Source organism: Trachymyrmex septentrionalis, unplaced genomic scaffold (assembly GCF_001594115.1).
Source record: "Trachymyrmex septentrionalis isolate Tsep2-gDNA-1 unplaced genomic scaffold, Tsep1.0 scaffold7, whole genome shotgun sequence".
NCBI classification, from domain to species: Eukaryota; Metazoa; Arthropoda; class Insecta; order Hymenoptera; family Formicidae; genus Trachymyrmex; species Trachymyrmex septentrionalis.
Genome location: NW_017305884.1, coordinates 2,079,208 through 2,089,436, shown reverse-complemented (window position 1 = coordinate 2,089,436; position 10,229 = coordinate 2,079,208). Strand labels below are relative to the sequence as shown.

Genomic DNA, 10,229 nt, shown 5'->3' with positions numbered 1-10,229 from the left:
TATATATATATATATTATATATATGAATTATTATAACGATTTTGATATAATATTAAATAAATAATAAATAGAGGAATTACATAATTATTTAAAGAACAGTTATTTAAATACCGTTGCGTAAGTATTGAATGATATTTTTCGCAATTTGTTGAAATTACAAAAAAATAAACATGAATATTCGTACTAAAAACTTGTTAGTATTAAATTGAGAGGGACGTGAATCGTTTCACGATAAGACACACATCGTAGAAGAATGTCGTCGACTACCAAAAACAGGGCAGGCGTATCCTGGCTGTTTCATTATTTTAGCATTATTGTCGAGGGTAAAGTGGCAACTAATACTAATTAAATAGAGATGGCAAACGGAATGTCGAGAACTGTTACAGAGAGGACGATTAAAAACAAAGGCGGAGGGCGATAGTCTTCTAAAAGATAAGGCCGGTGCTACAAAAGCTACGTGATCCCATGGAAGAAAGGCAATGAAATTAGCGCTAGAGCGATTCGAAATAACAGCGTCGCTGCCAAGCGGGGACAATAGGGATGCACTAGTTGCAGCATAACCAAGTTACGCGATTCGCCGGATCAAGAGAAGTGGCCTTCGGTATTATGCCAAGCTTTACTTTGACATCCTCACGCTCTTTTGTAAAAGATGAAGCACGTGATCACTTTGTTGTGATGAGTTAGTTCTTGCTGAATAGGATAGCAATTTAGTTTAATATAACTTTACCCGTTTGCGCATCATCTTTAATTTAACGCAACGTAAACTATATCAGCTGTCCCATTTATTTAGAGTTTCCACGAAATTTTATTTTGTTCTTCCCCTTTCTCCGGTTATATAAGAATCTTGATTATAAATATAAAGCATCCTTGATTTGCATTTTCTTGGAAAATAAGTGTTAATTAAAAGCCAAAGAAGAGAGGACAAAATATTCATATTTATTTAAAAAATTAAAAATATAAAATACTGAAATTGTTATAAAAACACGGAAAGAATGATTCAACTCAAGTATCTAAAACTTTAGCTAGATACAGGTCATAAGATAATTTTGTTGAACTATCAATATAATTATGTAAGACGTTCAAGTTGATTGCTAGAATATAACAATTTTTTGCAACATTATTTCATGCTTGAGTTTTCTAGTCCAACAAAATTATTTTCAGATCTGTATGTAATTAAATTTTTAAGTATTTCAGAAAAAATACGTTTTTACCGTCTAAATATTATTTTTCAATAAAACTTCTTTAATTTAGTTTTCGATCGATGTAGAATATTTACATCAATTTATAGGATTGTTTTCATACTTATGATCAAAGTTATGTTTACTGTCGTAATCAATTTGTTATATATTGTTGTTAAATACTATTCTAATGATTATAACGTATTAAAATCAAATTAATCAACGAAAAGATCAATCTCGTAGATTGATTTCGTAGTTCGTAATATTCTCCAACATTCTCTATTCTATCATTACACACAGCATAAAATAACATGCTTTGATTCAACCATTTTTATAAGTTATTCAGTACACCGCACCTTCTGCGCGACTCGTAGATCGTGATTTGCTTGTCTACGCGCAATAAATCTCGCGATCCATCTTTCTCTCTGTCTTTTTTCTCTCTTTCTCTCTTTCTCCGTATTATTTTCTGACTAGACTAAGGTCAGTGGAACATGAGGAACTCGGTAAGTGTGACAGGTATTTGCATCTTAGCTTGCACAACAGTCAATGCGCACGTGGGCGTAGTCGGTCCGTCGATCGTGATTCACGATCAAGAATTCCTCGACTTGCGCAACAATCACGAACGCGAGGACAGCCGTGCCCGTAGATTTCGATTTCCATTTAACAAGGCCGTCGACCCCGCCTCCTCTGCCTTTCGCATTCAACAGGCATATGTTGACAAACGATTAAATTATCGACACGGCCGAAGTAATCGAAACAAACTCGCATTCTGCATAATGTGTATGAATGTCGAAATACACACACACACACACACACACACACACACACACACACACACACACACACACACACACACACATATATATATACATACATATATATTATTGAAGCTATATCATTGATCGCTATCATAATATTCGGAAATATGTTGATTTATAAAATAAACAATACTAATTGTTAGAATATAAAACCTTTTTTTAAGCATTACTCATCATGCTTAAAAAAAATTCCTACATAATTATTTGAATGGTCCAAAATCTTTTTTCCGATCTGTAACTTATTTTCTGATCTGTAGATACTTCAATAAAATTGTTCCTTCCGTGTAAAGAAACGTTACAAAAATATTTTGGCTATTAAAAATATTTTATTATAATATTTTATCATAATGCAATGTTCCATCACAACAATGACAAATTAAAGATTTAATAATTAGGGCTAAGTATAATAAGATATTTTTAAATAAAATATTAATTTATTCATATAAAGTAAACAACACACACAGGAAGAGATGTATAATATATCTCTTCCTCACATGAAATATTTGCAAACTGAGTTTTTATCATTTTAATTTATCAAGAATTTAAAATATAAACAATTATGCAGTATATTTTATCTCACGGATTTGATAAATATATATTCTCGTTAATAAATCTAATGTAGAAATTCATTTCGCGTGAAAATGGATTAAATATTAATCTCATATGAAAAAGATGGAGCTGTCGATCAAACTACCATGAAAATATCAGTCTTTGAAATATTTTTATCGAGTAACGAATCGATGCAGCATTAATCTCCATAGCTAAGCTGTTTAGAAAAACGTGTCACGATTATCCCGAGAGATCTCGATTGCTTTTCGTAAGGTCATTAAATATTTTTAAAGTCTCATACAAATTTCATGAGAGCCCACTGCTTTTATAGAAGTTTAAGAGGTTACGCCGACTTTCGTTGAAGTTTATGACGTTTTATAAGGTCTCGTGAAATTTCCGAGGTTTCGTAGGAAGTAAGGATTTTGCGAAGCGTAAAACTTTTCGCAGTCTGTAAATATTGCATGTCTTCGCTAAGCTCCATCCCGGTAAATACCACACAATTAAATATTGAGGATTCCAAAGATAATATTTCGTTGATGCAAGAAAATATGATAACTCAAGCCGATACGATACGATATAATATTAAAAAATAGTTAACAAAATAACTTTATTGTCCTTTATAAACTTGCGTGTCCCGGACACTCGTTACACGTCGATTTCACGCGAGAGTGACTAGCTATTCGTGCATATAATCGAAACATTGATAGAAATATATCAGACACAATTGAAGGATCTATTTTTAGCGACAGATTTTCCGTTCGTACACTTACTAAACGTGTGAATGCATTTGATGAGGTCAATGTTCTATTAATTTCTTGATATGGTATGTGAGAAGATAGTGACGATTGACATTTCCTAGAAAAAGTATGCAACGATCTAAAATTACATAAAAATTGTTATGAAATATTATTTATTTGAAAAATATTTATTAAAATAGTCGTGCAACGAATAATTTTAATATCAAAATAATTATTTTTATCATTATATTATGGCTACATTAATTATCACAGTTTTAATTTCTTTTTCAAAAATAAGATGTACATGAGATCAATCTGACGCTTGAAGTATTTTTTTGCAGATTTCCTGTAATTATCAATTTACATTTTGCAATGCATATCATACAGTATATAAACATTGTATAAAGTGTTAACACGTATTCGTAATAAATAGATAAATAAAATTAATTTATTATAATTTATTATTATTATTTTTCCTCTAAGTTACGAAACATGTACTAAAATTATAATGTTATAATTATTATCGCTAATGATTAAGACTGACATGAATGTTTCTGATTCGCGTAATCTCGTGTTACGCTGCGCTTTATATTTCCTTTGATAAGACAGTATCGGTTTCTTGTGCGTGACATCAACGAAAGCACCGCAAAAAGAAGTAACTCCTTGTAGGAAAAAGTGGAATAAATCTCAATGCGGACGGAAAGTGGCCGTAAAAGAAAGAGTAGCAGAGAACCGCAGAGCGATAGCGTCAAGATGATAATCGTGGCTGCTCGTTTGAATAATATATAATGTGATATATACCTATTTATAAGCACGTAAATTCTTCATTCTTTTATCTCTCGAGATTTAGCAATTTCGAAAGAGACAGAGAGTACCAAATTTTTATAAGCCGCGCAAGTGTATGAGATTTACATTTTTAATTCAACAAAACTTATATAATATTTGATATTGGAAAAATGTAATTATATAAATATAAATTTTAATATATATTGACATGAAAATAAATTACAAATGTAAAACTTAATTATAGAAATTTAATTTTTATTTTAGCAGTGTACCAAAATTGTTTTCGTTAATTGAAAAATTCACCGGAGGAATTTTTTAATGTACATACAATCACACATGGTAGAAACAATGAATTTTATTAAAATATTATATCTAAAAATTCTTAACTATAAATATAAATCCAAAAGTAATTTTGTCAAAACTTTTTGCAATATTGTCATCAATGTTTAAGCATTCTAAATTATTTAATGCAATAAAATTATTTTCAGATCTGTATCTAATTATTTTTAAATGTTTTAGCAAGTTCTTTCCGTGCACTTATTACAATTATAAATTTTTTATGCAAATTATAATCTAAATTTTCTTAGCGGTTAAGGAACTAACGATTTATAAATATATTATTATTGTTACAAACATAAAAACAATAAAATGATTTATAAAATTCTTCTCTCGCTCGATTCTCAAATGAGGTTAATGATTGTTTGTGTATAGAATAACGTAAATGTGTGAATTAAATTACAAAGACAAAATTAAAATTTTACAATATTCTTAATAATAATGTGTTGATGCGTGTAATTTTCGCAAATGTTGGAGCAATTTGAGCATCGTTTGTAGAAGTTATCGCTGCTGCACAAGTAAACCTCTCTGTAACAACGGGACAATTCACGAAATGAGAATGTGGAGGTTCTATCACCGACGATAATGACAACGAATGACGACACTCCATTAACCTAGTGGCCCGAGTGGCGATATAAAAGGGAATTAAAAGAGCCGGGTTCGATCCAATGGAAGCTTCGGAACACGTGTACCGGGTGGTGATGGAATAATTAAGCTAGACGACGACAGCGACGACGTCGTCAAGGAGCTCGTTAATGAAGCGATGTACTGAAGACTCTTGCAAGTCGACGAAATTCTCGAAGGAAAGAACAGATGATACCGGTGTGACATATATATATATAGAAGGGAGGAAGCTCTGTTAATGAGTTAACCTTACCTCAGGGCAAGCTGTTCGCGATGAATACATTGATTTATATTTTACAAGAATAGCCAAGTTTCCAAAGTTCTCATCGAAACTTTTTATATTTATACAATGTTTTATATTTAATTATATAACGTAAAATTTATGCAATTTTTTCTTTTTTGTAATCCATGTTATATATTTTTTATTATCTATAATGAACTTAGGATTTCTGGGCAACTGGGCAATTCATTTTATTTTCCTATTTCAAAATTTAAAAAAAAAGTGATACCTAAGATGGTGTAACCACTTACTTAGGTCGATTGCACCAACGTTACTTTAACTTTAAGTAAGGCTTAAATTGTCTTTCTCTGTCACTCTCTATAAAAAAAGAGATTTTTAAGCTCGAAGTAACGTTAGTGCAATCAGGCCTTAAAAGTTAAACATTAAGATCCAATTTCGATCGTATTTGGTGTTTCTTTATTTATTTGTGTTATTCACATGCCAATCTAATAGTCTTAACTTATTTCTATTAAAAAAATAGTTTAGATGCAGAAAAGGTAGACACAATTTTCAAAATGGATTTCTTTCCGACAATGACAGATTGGTTTATTACATAGTTTATAAACCACTACGATATAATACGCGCTACGAGTAAATATAATATGTAGAAAATTTCTGTAAAAGATACACGCATGAATTTGAAAAATATATGAATCATAATAAGACGCGTGTAACAATCTCGAGAAATAATCTGAAAGCGTCCAGGAACATTGCTCATGAATTGATGGCATATCAGGAATATTCGTAAAGAAGAAACGTATCTTAATCTCGTTTATAACCCCAACACTTCTGTTGCGTCAACATAATTTACGATGAAAAATTGCACGGCGCGGAAAAGAAAGTGGCGTGTACTAAAATCCGTGTCGATCATTAATTTTCTGAGAAACCGCCATGACGCGTGAATACCACATACAAACTTCACGCCGGAAATATATTTATGTCCTATCGCCGTATACACTTCGTGGAGTGTATGCAGCGATAATGAATCCACGAAAAATATTACGAAGCATAGGAAATTAACTGTGAATTTGGAATGGGTCTTGAAGCTTGCACGGTGCGTTATTGTCTTTACATTTTTATCGTGACTAATAAGTTTGAAAGTAATTTCGTAAATGTACGCACATAAGCTCTACGGTGTTGCGGCGTCGCCTGTATGGAAATTCAAACAAAATAGAAGGCGGCGTTTCTTTGATGTCGTGCTAAAAATAAAAGGAGTCTCGATAATAAGAGGGTTTTCATAATAAATCTTGCGCTTGTGTCAGCATCATTATAATTTCCAAGTTCTGCAAATTTACCTCCTATTAATTAATCGGAACATGTACAAACAAAATACATGATATTATATAATACATGATTATATAATACAATACATATACTAATAAAAAATATAACATCTTTTAATTTAACATGAAAAAAATTTACGATAAAAATTGAAAAATGCGCGATAATTGACAAGATGTTCGTTAAACTAATGATTACAGTTTTTTTATTTTATATGAATTATGAAGAAAAAAGTAACGATAATTTCGACTTTTAATAAGCATATATCGCACTTCCTTTTTTAAAAAGTGACACAATCGAAAAAAAAAAATTTCCCCAAAAAAGAGGATTACTGTTTTTTATCTTGATAACAAATTATTGACTCAAATAATAATTGTAAGAAGAATATATTGTTAATATGTGATCAAATGTTATTTTTACCATTTTCGTTTCACAACTCTTTAAAAATTACTTGCTGTGAGTTATGACTATTTTGATGATTTTTTTATAAAGTTAAATTAGTTCCACCTTTAATGATTGATAGAATAATGTTTATCTAACTCATTTAAAATTTAATTAAAAGATCACATTTTCGAGTTGTATCGCTTTTAAAGAAAAGATGCGTTATATAATATAACAAATATGCGATCTATTTGAAGTTTAAATAATTTTTTAGCGTCTCAGGAAACGTTCTATGTTTAATCGTAACAATGTTAAGCTTTAACGGAGAGACGGAATCCCTATTAGGAAATTAACCTAAAACGCACTTGTATTCCTTCAATATTCAATTAGCCTTCGGGCACAGTGCTTGTCGCTCCGTGAAACTAAAAGCAGAGTGCGTGTACTAATTGTACGATCTCTCTGCCTAGCTTCTGAACAGGGAAATGGACCATGTATATTGCCGCGTAAACAGTAATGTAATTTTCTATATATGTTACAATTGTAATAATTTAATTCGATTAATGAAATTATAGTACATCATTCCCTTTAAATGAAAATATTTATTAGTTTTGAATAAACTCATTTCAATTTAATAACAATATGAGTGATTTCTGTTTTCTTTTGCAAAAGAAAATGTTTTACGTAGGCCAACACTCTTCTTTCAGCGTCGTATACAAAAGCAAATTATATCTTTTGACAACACATCGCTGTGTATTTAGCACACAACGTGCGCAGTCGTGAGAAGCAAAAGACGACAGTCAGAAGGGTAATTAGACACCCTTAGAAGCTTCAAAGAAACGGAAATAGATCGTAAATTCACGTTTCATCACGATTTTGCGAGAACGTGAAATCTCACAAAAATTCCGCGAAGTAATCGAATGCGGAATAAAGAGACGAATTTATTCTCCTGTTATCGAACGACGAGCAAATCGAGGAACGGACCTCGAGCGAGCGTAACTCGCTTCCGTAGGAAATTTCATTTCTGAAACATTCTATTTATTCGTTTCTCCAAACGTGATCTCGAATATGGTTAACTCTGCTGACGACACTGGTATAGTCCTCATTACATTAGCAACTATGAATCCGTTAAGTGAATGAAATAGAAAGGTTGCTTTAATATGTGTTAGAGTAGAAAGGCTGGAAATCCCAATTGTTTCACGCGACAATTGTAACGTCCGTAAGAATTTAACTTAATTGCTGTACACGCAATTAAGGCAAAAAGGAAAAGTTAGATCTTCAGCAACAATTCGAAACAACTATCTTCTGAAAAAATATCCATGCTCCGATTCAGCATTTCTCGTATCTCAAAATTTTGATGAAATTGCCATAATTCAATTTTGGAGTTCTCTGCATCCTTTTGGTGATGTGTTACGATGAAAGTCTCAGAGAAAGTAATTAATTCGGGCAGAAATGGGTTAAAATCATGTCGTCGGTAAAGAGGCAGAAAGGAATACGAGGAAACGCTCGTATGTTTGCTTGAAGACGTGTATTTTCAAGCTTCGCTCCTCCCCTACACCTATCTTTCTCTTTCTTCGAGAGAGAACGAGGTAAACTGCTAACGCTGTAAACGGGTCTGGACTTCGTTTCTAAGGAAATCCTTTCAGTGCAGACACGAATGAAATATAAATTGTCAATGGACATAACAACGTTGGAAGTAAACTTAACCATGCTTATAGAGGTGTGCTTCAAAATTATTTTCATTATTTTCACTTTCTTTGTCAGCTTAGATGTTGTTCTTTTCTAACGAAAATCTGATTGAAGATTGTTAAAAATTTTTAAGAAACATTTTTTAATTAAATTTCTTTCCAAATAAAGCGACATTGGTTTTATATAATCGTAAGTTGTTGAAAAAAAATTTGGAAATGTGCCGGCAGTTCTTATATACGAAATCGAGGTCAATTTATATTTAGATCGATTTGTACGAAGATATATGTCAATGTAGCAGAGTTCTGAATTGCTGTGTCACAGAAAAACTTCAGATAACGAATTTAGGCAATGTATAATGGCCCTATACAGACTACTTTTAGTATGCCTTTCAGGACGCATCGCTAAAAATATACATGAGATACGTTTAAATAACTCTTACGCGGCATTCACCGAATTCTACTTAAGAGAAAACCAATATATCACGTTAAAGAATATTTTCTGTTCTGACTTAGGATAATTACAAATTATTACTAAAAAGTTTTCGGGGCGTAATCGCTGGCTAAAAATGCCACGTCATAAAAGTAAATATTACTCTAATTCTCTCGGAAATAATACAGCGATAAAACTTCAATCCTGGTTACAAAGTCCATTTCAAAGCGGAATTGTAGTTCGCAGAATTTATTTCTGCGGGCTTGCGCCGACCGCAGTCGCCGTCAGGATATCTATTTGATATTCATTTCTTCTGGATTTTCCCTTCCAGAAATTACCTCTGCCAGAAATATACAAATGCGATGGAATAAATAATCATGATGTCTTGTTATACGCAAACAATAGGCACAAACTCGCACGCTGCGCTTTGGATGTAACTGCGCTTTAGTCAATATAGCCGATAGTACAACTTCATTACGACATTGCTGACGTATTGTTACGCTCGCGAAGGAACCGCGATGGATATAAAAAGGAATGAAAAAAATTGCCAAAATTGGCTTCGAACCGACATTTAAAAAAGTAAGTTGTACGTGTTATTTGAAGTACGTGTTATGAAAGAGAAAAGTAATTATTATAACGCCAGCAAAAATTGCTGAAAGTGATTTCAGGGAAAATTACAAAAAATGGTAAAATATATAAAATATGTATAGCTTACACGACACTGTGGCTGCATTCGGTTTTATATACCTTTTAAAATTAAAACAAGTCAGGTCGTACAGAAATAAAAAAAACTTTGACTTTGATTTGGATGATCACGCACTGTAAGCTTCATTCTATTTTTATCGTTTATTACTCAGTATATGCGGAAAGAAGATAAAATAAAGTTTACAGCACGTGAACATTTAAATTAAACGCAGTTAAAGTTTCAGTTTTCTTTATTTTTGTATAATCAGATTTATGTAAATTTTAATATGTATGTATATACAGGGTATCTTCGGATTTTTTATACAAACTTTAATAATGTGTTTTATGAGCTGAGATAAATGTTATATAAATATGTTAAAAATTATAACAAAAATATAAAATGTGTGAAAAGCAATTTTATCTAAATTTGCATTTCAAATTGCCCATGTTAATACAAGTT

General features: G+C 31.6%; 1 protein-coding gene across 1 annotated transcript in view; it reads right to left on the bottom strand.

Moving 5' to 3' along the window:
* LOC108753619 (collagen alpha-1(I) chain) overlaps positions 1-10,229 on the bottom strand; it is a 302,527-nt gene that overhangs the window by 274,050 nt on the left and 18,248 nt on the right. The gene's annotated exons all lie outside the window — the stretch shown is intronic.